Source organism: Symphalangus syndactylus, chromosome 3 (genome assembly GCF_028878055.3).
Source record: "Symphalangus syndactylus isolate Jambi chromosome 3, NHGRI_mSymSyn1-v2.1_pri, whole genome shotgun sequence".
NCBI lineage: Eukaryota > Metazoa > Chordata > Mammalia > Primates > Hylobatidae > Symphalangus > Symphalangus syndactylus.
In genome coordinates, this window is record NC_072425.2 from 152,420,744 (window position 1) to 152,435,264 (window position 14,521).

The following is a 14,521-nucleotide window of genomic DNA, read 5'->3' on the forward strand; positions in this document are numbered from 1 at the left end:
TACAGAAAGAGTGTTTCAGAACGGCTCAATCAAAAGTAAGGTTCAACCCTGGTAGTTGAATGCACAGAACAGAAAGAAGTTTCACAGAATGCTTCTGTGTAGTTTATATTTGAATATATTCCTTTTTCCACTATTACCCTCTTAGCGCTCCGAATGTCCACTTGCATTTTCTACAGAAAGAGTGTTCTGAACTGCGCAATCAAAAGTATGGTTTAACTCTGTTAGCTGAATGCACATATCAGAAATAAGTTTCACACAATGCTTCTGTGTAGTTTTTATTTGAAGATATTATTTTTCCCAATATAGGCCTCTTAGCGCTCAGAATGTCCAATTGCAGTTTCTACAGAAAGAGTGTTTCAGAAAGGCTCAATCAAAAGTAAGGTTCAACTCTGTTAGTTGAATGCACAGAACAGAAAGATGTTTCATACTATGCTTCTGTGTAGTTTATATTTGAACATATTCTTTTTTCCACTATTACCCACTTAGCGCTACGAATGTCCAGTTGCATTTTCTACAGACAGAGTGTTTCAAAACTGCTCAATCAAAAGTATGGTTTAACTCTGTTAGCTGAATGCTCAGATCAGAAAGAAGTTTCACAGAATGCTTCTGTGTAGTTTATATTTGAATATATTCCTTTTTCCACTACTACCCTCTTAGCGCTCCAAATGTCCAGTTGCATTATCTACAGAAAGAGTGTTCAGATCTGCTCAATCAAAAGTATGGTTTAACTCTGTTAGCTGAATGCACAGATCAGAAAGAAGTTTCACAGAATGATTCTGTGTAGTTTATATTTGAAGACATTCCTTTTTCCACTATTAACCTCTTAGCGCTCCGAATCTCCACTTGCATTTTCTACAGAAAGAGTGTTTCAGAACGGCTCAATCAAAACTAAGGTTCAATTCTTTTAGTTGAATGAACAGAACAGAAAGAAGTTTCACAGAATGCTTCTGTGTAGTTTTTATTTGTAGATATTCTTTTTCCCAATATAGGCCTCTTAGTGCTCAGAATGTCCAATTGCAGTTTCTACAGAAAGAGTGTTTCAGAACGGCTCAATCAAAAGTAAGGTTCAACCCTCGTAGTTGAATGCACAGAACAGAAAGAAGTTTCACAGAATGCTTCTGTGTAGTTTATATTTGAATATATTCATTTTTCCACTATTACCCTCCTAGCGCTCCGAATGTCCACTTGTATTTTCTACAGAAAGAGTGTTCTGAACTGCGCAATCAAAAGTATGGTTTAACTCTGTTAGCTGAATGCACATATCAGAAATAAGTTTCACACAATGCTTCTGTGTAGTTTTTATTTGAAGATATTATTTTTCCCAATATAGGCCTCTTAGCGCTCAGAATGTCCAATTGCAGTTTCTACAGAAAGAGTGTTTCAGAACGGCTCAATCAAAAGTAAGGTTCAACACTGTTAGTTGAATGCACAGAACAGAAAGAAGTTTCATACAATGCTTCTGTGTAGTTTATATTTGAACATATTCCTTTTTCCACTGTTACCCACTTAGCGCTCCGAATGTCCAGTTGCATTTTCTACAGACAGAGTGTTTCAAAACTGCTCAATCAAAAGTATGGTTTAAATCTGTTAGCTCAATGCTCAGATCAGAAAGAAGTTTCACAGAATGCTTCTGTGTAGTTTACGTTTGAATATATTCCTTTTTCCACTACTACCCTCTTAGCGCTCCAAATGTCCAGTTGCATTTTCTACAGAAAGAGTGTTCAGAACTGCTCAATCAAAAGTATGGTTTAACTCTGTTAGCTGAATGCACAGATCAGAAAGAAGTTTCACAGAATGATTCTGTGTAGTTGATATTTGAAGATATTACTTTTTCCACTATTACCCTCTTAGCGCTCCGAATCTCCACTTGCATTTTCTACAGAAAGAGTGTTTCAGAACGGCTCAATCAAAACTAAGGTTCAACTCTTTTAGTTGAATGCACAGAACAGAAAGAAGTTTCACAGAATGCTTCAGTGTAGTATTTAGTTGAAGATATTCCTTTTTCGACTATTACCGTCTTAGCGCTCCGAATGTCCACTGGCAGTTTCTACACAAAGAGTGTTTCAGAACTGCTACTTCAAAAGTAAGGCTCAGCTCTGTTAGTTGAATGCAGAGAACAGAAAGGAGTTTCAGAGAATGCTTCTGTGTAGTATTTATTTGGAGATATTCCATTTTCCACTATTACAATCTTAGCGCTCCGAATGTCCACTTGCATTTTCTACAGAAAGAGTGGTCAGAACTGCTCAATCAAAAGAATGGTTTAACTCTGTTAGCTGTATGAACAGATCAGAAAGAAGTTTCACAGAATGCTTCTGTGTAGTTTTTATTTGAAGAAATTCTTTTTCCCAATATAGGCCACTTAGCGCTCTGAATGTCCAATTGCAGTATCTACAGAAAGAGTGTTACAGAACTGTTCAATCAAAAATAAGGTTCAATAGTGTTAGTTGAATGCACAGAACAGAAAGAAGTTTCATAAAATGCTTCTGTGTAGTTTATATTTGAAGATATTCCTTTTTCCACTATTACCCACTTAGCGCTCCAAATGTCCAGTTGCATTATCTACCGAAAGAGTGTTTCAGAACTGCTCAATCAAAAGTAAGGTTCAACTCTTTTAGTTGAATGCACAGAACAGAAAGAAGTTTCACAGAATGCTTCTGTGTAGTTTATATTTGAATATATTCCTTTTTCCACTATTACCCTCTTAGCGCTCCGAATGTCCACTTGCATTTTCTACAGAAAGAGTGTTCAGAACTGCTCAATCAAACTGGTTTAACTCTATTAGCTGAATGCCAATATCAGAAATAAGTTTAACAGAATGCTTCTGTGTAGTTTTTATTTGAAGATATTCTTTTTCCCAATATAGGCCTCTTAGCGCTCAGAATGTCCAATTGCAGTTTCTACAGAAGGAGTGTTTCAGAACGGCTGCATCAAAAGTAAGGTTCAACTCAGTTAGTTGAATGCAAAGAACAGAAAGAAGTTTCACAGAATGCTTCTGTGTAGTTTGTATTTGAATATATCCCTTTTTCCACTACTACCCTCTTAGCGCTCCAAATGTCCAGTTGCATTTTCTACAGAAAGAGTGTTCAGAGCTGCTCAATCAAAAGTATGTTTTAATTCTGTTAGCTGAATGCACAGATCAGAAAGAAGTTTCACAGAATGATTCTGTGTAGTTGATATTTGAAGATATTACTTTTTCCACTATTACCCACTTACCGCTCCAAATGTCCAGTTGCATTTTCTACAGAAAGAGTGTTTCAGAACTGCTCAATCAAAAGTATGGTTTAACTCTGTTAGTTGAATGCAGAGATCAGAAAGAAGTTTCACAGAATGCTTCTGTGTAGTGTTTATATGAAGATATTCTTTTTACCAATATAGGCCTCTTAGCGCTCAGAATGTCCAATTGCAGTTTCTATAGAAAGAGTGTTTCAGAACGGCTCAATAAAAATAAGGTTCACCTCTTTTAGTTGAATGCACAGAACAGAAAGAAGTTTCACAGAATGCTTCTGTGTAGTATTTAGTTGAAGATATTCCTTTTTTGACTATTACCCACTTAGCGCTCCGAATGTCCACTGGCAGTTTCTACACAAAGAGTGTTTCAGAACTGCTCCTTCAAAAGTAAGGCTAAACTCTGTTAGTTGAATGCAGAGAACAGAAAGGAGTCACAGAGAATGCTTCTGTGTAGTTTTTATTTGGAGATATTTCCTTTTCCTCTATTACAATCTTAGCGCTCCGAATGTCCACTTGCATTTTCTACAGAACGAGTGTTTCATAACTGCTCAATCAAAAGTATGGTTTAGCTCTGTTAACTGAATGCACTGATCAGAAATAAGTTTCACAGAATGCTTCTGTGTAGTTTTTATTTGAAGATATTCTTTTTAACAATGTAGGCGTCTTAGCACTTAGAAAGTCCAATTGCAGTTTCTACAGAAAGAGTGTTTCAGAACGGCTCAATCAAATGTAAGGTTCAACTCTGTTAGTTGAATGCACAGAACAGAAAGAAGTTTCACAGAATGCTTCTGTGTACTTTTTATTTGAATATATTCCTTTTTCAACTATTACCCTCTTAGCGCTCTGAATGTCCAGTTACATTATCTACAGAAAGAGTGTTCAGAACGGCTCAATCAAAAGTATGGTTTTACTCTGTTAGTTCAATGCACAGATCCGAAAAAGTTTCACAGAATGCTTCTGTGTAGTTTTTATTTGTAGATATTCTTTTTCCCAATATAGGACTTTTAGCGGTCAGAATGTCCGTTTGCAGTTTCTACAGAAAGAGTGTTTCACAACGCCTCCATCAAAAGTAAGGTTCAAATCAGTTAGTTGAATGCACAGAACTGAAAGAAGTTTCACAGAATGCTTCTGTGTAGTTTATAATTTCATATATTCCGTTTCCCACTATTACCGTATTAGCGCTCGGAATGTCCACTTGCATTTTCTACAGAAAGAGTGTTCAGAACTGCGCAATCAAAAGTATGGTTTAGCTCTGTTAGCTGAATGCACATATCAGAAATAAGTTCCACACAATGCTGCTGTGTAGTTTTTATTTGAAGATATTATTTTTCCCAATATAGGCCTCTTAGCGCTCAGAATGTCCAATTGCAGTTTCTACAGAAAGAGTGTTTCAGAACGGCTCAATCAAAAGTAAGGCTCAACTCTGTTACTTGAATGCACAGAACAGAAGGAAGTTTCATACAATGCTTCTGTGTAGTTTATATTTGAACATATTCCTTTTTCCATTATTACCCACTTAGCGCTCCGAATGTCCAGTTGCATTTTCTACAGACAGAGTGTTTCAAATCTCCACAATCAAAAGTATGCTTTAACTCTGTTAGCTGAATGCTCAGATCAGAAAGAAGTTTCACAAAATGCTTCTGTGTAGCTTATATTTGAATATATTCCTTTTTCCACTACTAAACTCTTAGCGCTCAAAATGTCCAGTTGCATTTTCTACAGAAAGAGTGTTCAGAACTGCTCTATCAAAACTATGGTTTAACTCTGTTAGCTGAATGCACATATCAGAAATAAGTTTCACAGAATGATTCTGTGTAGTATTTAGTTGAACATATTCCTTTTTTACTATTACCCACTTAGCGCTCCGAATATCCACTGGCAGTTTCTACACAAAGAGTGTTTCAGAACTGCTCCTTCAAAAGTAAGGCTAAACTCTGTTAGTTGAATGCAGAGAACAGAACGGAGTCTCAGAGAATGCTTCTGTGTAGTTTTTATTTGGAGATATTCCCTTTTCCTCTATTAAAATCTTAGCGCTCCGAATGTCCACTTGCATTTTCTACAGAACGAGTGTTTCATAACTGCTCAATCAAAAGTATGGTTTAGCTCTGTTAACTGAATGCACTGATCAGAAATAAGTTTCACAGAATGCTTCTGTGTAGTTTTTATTTGAAGATATTTTTTTTAACAATGTTGGCCTCTTAGCGCTTAGAAAGTCCAATTGCAGTTTCTACAGAAAGAGTGTTTCAGAACGGCTCAGTCAAAAGTAAGGTTCAACTCTGTTAGTTGAATGCACAGAACAGAAAGAAGTTTCATACAATGCTTCTGTGTACTTTTTATTTGAATATATTCCTTTTTCAAATATTACCCTCTAAGCGCTCTGAATGTCCACTTACATTTTCTACAGAAAGAGTGTTCAGAACGGCTCAATCAAAAGTATGGTTTTACTCTGTTAGTTCAATGCACAGATCCGAAAGAAGTTTCAGAGAATGCTTCTGTGTAGTTTTTATTTGTAGATATTCTTTTTCCCAATATAGGCCTTTTAGCGGTCAGAATGTCCGATTGCAGTTTCTACAGAAAGAGTGTTTCACAACGCCTCCATCAAAAGTAAGGTTCAAATCAGTTAGTTGAATGCACAGAACTGAAAGAAGTTTCACAGAATGCTTCTGTGTAGTTTATAATTTCATATATTCCGTTTCCCACTATTACCGTATTAGCGCTCGGAATGTCCACTTGCATTTTCTACAGAAAGAGTGTTCAGAACTGCGCAATCAAAAGTATGGTTTAGCTCTGTTAGCTGAATGCACATATCAGAAATAAGTTCCACACAATGCTGCTGTGTAGTTTTTATTTGAAGATATTATTTTTCCCAATATAGGCCTCTTAGCGCTCAGAATGTCCAATTGCAGTTTCTACAGAAAGAGTGTTTCAGAACGGCTCAATCAAAAGTAAGGCTCAACTCTGTTACTTGAATGCACAGAACAGAAGGAAGTTTCATACAATGCTTCTGTGTAGTTTATATTTGAACATATTCCTTTTTCCATTATTACCCACTTAGCGCTCCGAATGTCCAGTTGCATTTTCTACAGACAGAGTGTTTCAAATCTCCACAATCAAAAGTATGCTTTAACTCTGTTAGCTGAATGCTCAGATCAGAATGAAGTTTCACAAAATGCTTCTGTGTAGCTTATATTTGAATATATTCCTTTTTCCACTACTAAACTCTTAGCGCTCAAAATGTCCAGTTGCATTTTCTACAGAAAGAGTGTTCAGAACTGCTCTATCAAAACTATGGTTTAACTCTGTTAGCTGAATGCACATATCAGAAATAAGTTTCACAGAATGATTCTGTGTAGTATTTAGTTGAACATATTCCTTTTTTACTATTACCCACTTAGCGCTCCGAATATCCACTGGCAGTTTCTACACAAAGAGTGTTTCAGAACTGCTCCTTCAAAAGTAAGGCTAAACTCTGTTAGTTGAATGCAGAGAACAGAACGGAGTCTCAGAGAATGCTTCTGTGTAGTTTTTATTTGGAGATATTCCCTTTTCCTCTATTAAAATCTTAGCGCTCCGAATGTCCACTTGCATTTTCTACAGAACGAGTGTTTCATAACTGTTCAATCAAAAGTATGGTTTAGCTCTGTTAACTGAATGCACTGATCAGAAATAAGTTTCACAGAATGCTTCTGTGTAGTTTTTATTTGAAGATATTCTTTTTCCCAATGTAGGCCTCTTAGCGCTTAGCATGTCCAATTGCAGTTTCTACAGAAAGAGTGTTTCAGAACGGCTCAATCAAAAGTAAGGTTCAACTCTGTTAGATGAATGCACAGAACAGAAAGAAGTTTCACAGAATGCTACCGTGTAGTTTATATTTGAATATATTCCTTTTTCCACTATTACCCTCTTAGCGCTCCGAATGTCCACTTGCCTTTTCTACGGAAAGAGTGTTCGGAACTGCGCAATCAAAAGTATGGTTTAACTCTGTAAGCTGAATGCACATATCAGAAATAAGTTTCACACAATTCTTCTGTGTAGTTTTTATTTGAAGATATTATTTTTCCCAATATAGGCCTCTTAGCGCTCAGAATGTCCAATTGCAGTTTCTACAGAAAGACTGTTTCAGAACGGCTCAATCAAAAGTAAGGTTCAACTCTGTTAGTTGAATGCACAGAACAGAAAGAAGTTTCATACAATGCTTCTGTGTAGTTTATATTTGAACATATTCTTTTTTCCACTATTACCCACTTAGCGCTACGAATGTCCAGTTGCATTTTCTACAGACAGAGTGTTTCAAAACTGCTCAATCAAAAGTATGGTTTAACTCTGTTAGCTGAATGCTCAGATCAGAAAGAAGTTTCACAGAATGCTTCTGTGTAGTTTATATTTGAATATATTCCTTTTTCCACTACTACGCTCTTAGCGCTCCAAATGTCCAGTTGCATTTTCTACAGAAAGAGTGTTCAGATCTGCTCAATCAAAAGTATGGTTTAACTCTGTTAGCTGAATGCACAGATCAGAAAGAAGTTTCAGAGGATGATTCTGTGTAGTTTATATTTGAAGACATTCGTTTTTCCACTATTACCTTCTTAGCGCTCCGAATCTCCACTTGCATTTACTACAGAAAGTGTGTTTCAGAACGGCTCAATCAAAACTAAGGTTCAACTCTTTTAGTTGAATGAACAGAACAGAAAGAAGTTTCACAGAATGCTTCTGTGTAGTTTTCATTTGTAGATATTCTTTTTCCCAATATAGTCCTCTTAGAGCTCAGAATGTCCAATTGCAGTTTCTACAGAAAGAGTGTTTCAGAAGGGCTCAACCTAAAGTAAGGTTCAACCCTGGTAGTTGAATGCACAGAACAGAAAGAAGTTTCACAGAATGCTTCTGTGTAGTTTATATTTGAACATATTCTTTTTTCCACTATTACCCACTTAGCGCTACGAATGTCCAGTTGCATTTTCTACAGAAAGAGTGTTCGGAACTGCCCAATCAAAAGTATGGTTTAACTCTGTTAGTTGAATGCACATATCAGAAATAAGTTTCACACAATGCTTCTGTGTAGTTTTTATTTGAAGATATTATTTTTCCCAATATAGGCCTCTTTTCGCTCAGAATGTCCAATTGCAGTTTCTACAGAAAGAGTGTTTCAGAAAGGCTCAATCAAAAGTAAGGTTCAACTCTGTTAGTTGAATGCACAGAACAGAAAGATGTTTCATACAATGCTTCTGTGTAGTTTATATTTGAACATATTCTTTTTTCCACTATTACCCACTTAGCGCTACGAATGTCCAGTTGCATTTTCTACAGACAGAGTGTTTCAAAACTGCTCAATCAAAAGTATGGTTTAACTCTGTTAGCTGAATGCTCAGATCAGAAAGAAGTTTCACAGAATGCTTCTGTGTAGTTTATATTTGAATATATTCCTTTTTCCACTACTACCCTCTTAGCGCTCCAAATGTCCAGTTGCATTATCTACAGAAAGAGTGTTCAGATCTGCTCAATCAAAAGTATGGTTTAACTCTGTTAGCTGAATTCACAGATCAGAAAGAAGTTTCACAGAATGATTCTGTGTAGTTTATATTTGAAGACATTCCTTTTTCCACTATTAACCTCTTAGCGCTCCGAATCTCCACTTGCATTTTCTACAGAAAGAGTGTTTCAGAACGGCTCAATCAAAACTAAGGTTCAATTCTTTTAGTTGAATGAACAGAACAGAAAGAAGTTTCACAGAATGCTTCTGTGTAGTTTTTATTTGTAGATATTCTTTTTCCCAATATAGGCCTCTTAGTGCTCAGAATGTCCAATTGCAGTTTCTACAGAAAGAGTGTTTCAGAACGGCTCAATCAAAAGTAAGGTTCAACCCTCGTAGTTGAATGCACAGAACAGAAAGAAGTTTCACAGAATGCTTCTGTGTAGTTTATATTTGAATATATTCATTTTTCCACTATTACCCTCCTAGCGCTCCGAATGTCCACTTGTATTTTCTACAGAAAGAGTGTTCTGAACTGCGCAATCAAAAGTATGGTTTAACTCTGTTAGCTGAATGCACATATCAGAAATAAGTTTCAAACAATGATTCTGTGTAGTTTTTATTTGAAGATATTATTTTTCCCAATATATGCCTCTTAACGCTCAGAATGTCCAATTGCAGTTTCTAGGGATAGAGGGTTTCAGAAAGGCTCAATCAAATGTAAGGTACAACTCTCTTAGTTGAATGCACAGAACAGAAAGAAGTTTCACAGAATGCTTCTGTGTAGTATTTAGTTGAAGATACTCCTATTTGGACTATTACCCACTTAGCGCTCCGAATATCCACTGGCAGTTTCTACACAAAGAGTGTTTCAGAACTGCTCCTTCAAAAGTAAGGCTCAACACTGTTAGTTGAATGCGGAGAACAGAAAGGTGTTTCAGAGAATGCTTCTGTGTAGTTTTTAATTGGAGATATTCATTTTTCCTCTATTACAATCTTAGCGCTCCGAATGTCCACTTGCATTTTCTACAAAAAGTGTTTCATAACTGCTCAATCAAAAATATGGTTTAGCTCTGTTAACTGAATTTACAGATCAGAAATAAGTTTCACAGAATGCATCTGTGTAGCTTTTATTTGGAGATATTCTTTTTCACAATGTAGGCCACTTAGCGCTTAGAATGTCCAATTGCATTTTCTACAGAAAGAGTGTTTCAGAACGGCTCAATCAAAAGTAAGGTTCAACACTGTTAGTTGAATGCACAGAACAGAAAGAAGTTTCACAGAATGCTACTGTGTAGTTTATATTTGAATATATTCCTTTTTCCACTATAACCCTCTTAGCGCTCCGAATGTCCACTTGCATTTTCTACAGAAAGAGTGTTCGGAACTGCGCAATCAAAAGTATGGTTTAACTCTGTTAGCTGAATGCACATATCAGAAATAAGTTTCACACAATGCTTCTGTGTACTTTTTATTTGAAGATATTATTTTTCCCAATATAGGCCTCTTAGCGCTCAGAATGTCCAATTGCAGTTTCTACAGAAAGAGTGTTTCAGAACGGCTCAATCAAATGTAAGGTTCAACTCTCTTAGTTGAATGCACAGAACAGAAAGAAGTTTCACAGAATGCTTCTGTGTAGTTTTTATTTGTAGATATTCTTTTTCCCAATATAGGCCTCTTAGTGCTCAGAATGTCCAATTGCAGTTTCTCCAGAAAGAGTGTTTCAGAACGGCTCAATCAAAAGTAGGGTTCAACCCTGGTAGTTGAATGCACAGAACAGAAAGAAGTTTCACAGAATGCTTCTGTGTTTTTTATATTTGAATATATTCTTTTTTCCACTATTACCCTCTTAGCGCTCCGAATGTCCACTTGCCTTTTCTACGGAAAGAGTGTTCGCAACTGCGCAATCGAAAGTATGGTTTAACTCAGTTAGCTGAATGCACATATCAGAAATAAGTTTCACACAATGCTTCTGTGTAGTTTTTATTTGAAGATATTTTTTTTCCCAATATAGGCCTCTTAGCGCTCAGAATGTCCAATTGCAGTTTGTACAGAAAGAGTGTTTCAGAACGGCTCAATCAAAAGTAAGGTTCAACCCTGGTAGTTGAATGCACAGAACAGAAAGAAGTTTCACAGAATGCTTCTGTGTAGTTTATATTTGAATATATTCCTTTTTCCACTATTACCCTCTTAGCGCTCCGAATGTCCACTTGCATTTTCTACAGAAAGAGTGTTCTGAACTGCGCAATCAAAAGTATGGTTTAACTCTGTTAGCTGAATGCACATATCAGAAATAAGTTTCAAACAATGCTTCTGTGTAGTTTTTATTTGAAGATATTATTTTTCCCAATATAGGCCTCTTAGCGCTCAGAATGTCCAATTGCAGTTTCTACAGAAAGAGTGTTTCAGAACGGCTCAATCAAATGTAAGGTTCAATTCTCTTAGTTGAATGCACAGAACATAAAGAATTTTCACAGAATGCTTCTGTGTAGTATTTAGTTGAAGATACTCCTTTTTGGACTATTACCCACATAGCGCTCCGAATATCCACTGGCAGTTTCTACACAAAGAGTGTTTCAGAACTGCTCCTTCAAAAGTAAGGCTCAACTCTGTTAGTTGAATGCGGAGAACAGAAAGATGTTTCAGAGAATGCTTCTGTGCAGTTTTTAATTGGAGATATTCATTTTTCCTCTATTACAATCTTAGCGCTCCGAATGTCCACTTGCATTTTCTACAAAAAGAGTGTTTCATTACTGCTCAATCAAAAATATGGTTTAGCTCTGTTAACTGAATTTACAGATCAGAAATAATTTTCACAGAATGCATCTGTGTAGTTTTTATTTGAAGATATTATTTTTCCCAATGTAGGCCTCTTAGCGCTTAGCATGCCCTATTGCAGTTTCTACAGAAAGAGTGTTTCAGAACGGCTCAATCAAAAGTAAGGTTCAATTCTGTTAGTTGAATGCACAGAACAGAAAGAAGTTTCACAGAATGCTACTGTGTAGTTTATATTTGAATATATTCCTTTTTCCACTATTACCCTCTTAGCGCTCCGAATGTCCAGTTGCATTTTCTACAGAAAGAGTGTTCGGAACTGCGCAATCAAAAGTATGGTTTAACTCTGTTAGCTGAATGCACATATCAGAAATAAGTTTCACACAATGCTTCTGTGTAGTTTTTATTTGAAGATATTATTTTTCCCAATATAGGCCTCTTAGCGCTCAGAATGTCCAATTGCAGTTTCTACAGAAAGACTGTTTCAGACCGGCTCAATCAAAGTAAGTTTCAACTCCGTTAGTTGAATGCACAGAACAGAAAGAAGTTTCATACAATGCTTCTGTGTATTTTATATTTGAACATATACTTTTTTCCACTATTACCCACTTAGCACTACGAATGTCCAGTTGCATTTTCTACATACAGAGTGTTTCAAAACTGCTCAATCAAAAGTATGGTTTAACTCTGTTAGCTGAATGCTCAGATCAGAAAGAAGTTTCACAGAATGCTTCTGTGTAGTTTATATTTGAATATATTCCTTTTTCCACTACTACACTCTTAGCGCTCCAAATGTCCAGTTGCATTTTCTACAGAAAGTGTGTTCAGATCTGCTCAATCAAAATTATGGTTTAACTCTGTTAGCTGAATGCACAGATCAGAAACAAGTTTCAAAGAATGATTCTGTGTAGTTTATATTTGAAGACATTCCTTTTTCCACTATTACCCACTTAACGCTCCGAATCTCCACTTGCATTTTCTACAGAAAGAGTGTTTCAGAACGGCTCAATCAAAACAAAGGTTCAACTCTTTTAGTTGAATGCACAGAACAGAAAGAAGTTTCACACAATGCTTCTGTGTAGTTTTTATTTGTAGATATTCTTTTTCCCAATATATGCCTCTTAGTTCTCAGAATGTCCAATTGCAGTAACTACAGGTAGAGTGTTTCAGAAAGGCTCAATCTAAAGTAAGGTTCAACTCTGTTAGTTGAATGCACAGAACAGAAAGAAGTTTCAGAGAATGCTACTGTGTAGTTTATATTTGAATATATTCCTTTTTCCACTATTACCCTCTTAGCGCTCCGAATGTCCACTTGCATGTTCTACAGAAAGAGTGTTCGGAACTGCGCAATCAAGAGTATGGTTTAACTCTGTTAGCTGAATGCACATACCAGAAAAAAGTTTCACACAATGCTTCTGTGTAGTTTTTATTTGAAGATATTTTTTTCCCAATATAGGCCTCTTAGCGCTCAGAATGTCCAATTGCAGTTTCTACAGAAAGAGTGTTTCAAAACGGCTCAATCAAAAGTAAGGTTCAACTCTCTTAGTTGAATGCACAGAACAGAAAGAAGTTTCACAGAATGCTTCTGTGTAGTATTTAGTTGAAGATACTCCTTTTTGGACTATTACCCACTTAGCGCTCCGAATATCCACCGGTAGTTTCTACACAATGAGTGTTTCAGAACTGCTCCTTCAAAAGTAAGGCTCAACTCTGTTAGTTGATTGCGGAGAACAGAAAGGGGATTCAGAGAATGCTTCTGTGTAGTTTTTAATTGGAGATATTCATTTTTCCTCTATTACAATCTTAGCGCTCCGAATGTCCACTTGCATTTTCTACAAAAAGAGTGTTTCATAACTGCTCAATCAAAAATATGGTTTAGCTCTGTTAACTGAATTTACAGATCAGAAATAAGTTTCACAGAATGCATCTGTGTAGTTTTTATTTGAAGATATTCTTTTTCCCAATGTAGGCCTCTTAGCGCTTAGAATGTCCAATTGCAGTTTCTACAGAAAGAGTGTTTCAGAATGGCTCAATCAAAAGGAAGGTTCAACTCTGTTAGTTGAATGCACAGAACAGAAAGAAGTTTCACAGAATGCTACTGTGTAGTTTATATTTGAATATATTCCTTTTTCCACTATTACCCTCTTAGCACTCTGAATGTCCACTTGCATTTTCTACAGAAAGAGTGTTCGGAACTGCGCAATCAAAAGTATGGTTTAACTCTGTTAGCTGAATGCACATATCAGAAATAAGTTTCACACAATGCTTCTGTGTAGTTTTTATTTGAAGATATTATTTTTCCCAACATAGGCCTCTTAGCGCTCAGAATGTCCAATTGCAGTTTCTACAGAAAGAGTGTTTCAGAACGGCTCAATCAAAAGTAAGGTTCAACTCTGTTAGTTGAATGCACAGAACAGAAAGAAGTTTCACACAATGCTTCTGTGTAGTTTATATTTGAACATATTTTTTTTCCACTATTACCCACTTAGCGCTACGAATGTCCAGTTGCATTTTCTACAGACAGAGTGTTTCAAAACTGCTCAATCAAAAGTATGGTTTAACTCTGTTAGCTGAATGCTCAGATCAGAGAGAAGTTTCACAGAATGCTTCTGTGTAGTTTATATGTGAATATATTCCTTTTTCCACGACTACCCTCGTAGGGCTCCAAATGTCCAGTTGCATTTTCTACAGAAAGAGTGTTCAGATCTGCTCAATCAAAAGTATGGTTTAACTCTGTTATCTGAATGCACAGATCAGAAAGAAGTCTCACAGAATGATTCTGTGTAGTTTATATTTGAAGACATTCTTTTTTCCACTATTACCCTCTTAGCGCTCCGAATCTCTACTTGCATTTTCTACAGAAAGAATGTTTCAGAACGGCTCAATCAAAACTAAGGTTCAACTCTTTTAGTTGAATGAACAGAACAGAAAGAAGTTTCACAGAATGCTTCTGTGTAGTTTATATTTGAATATATTCCTTTTTCCACGACTACCCTCTAAGCGCTCCAAATGTCCAGTTGCATTTTCTGCAGAAAGAGTGTTCAGATCTGC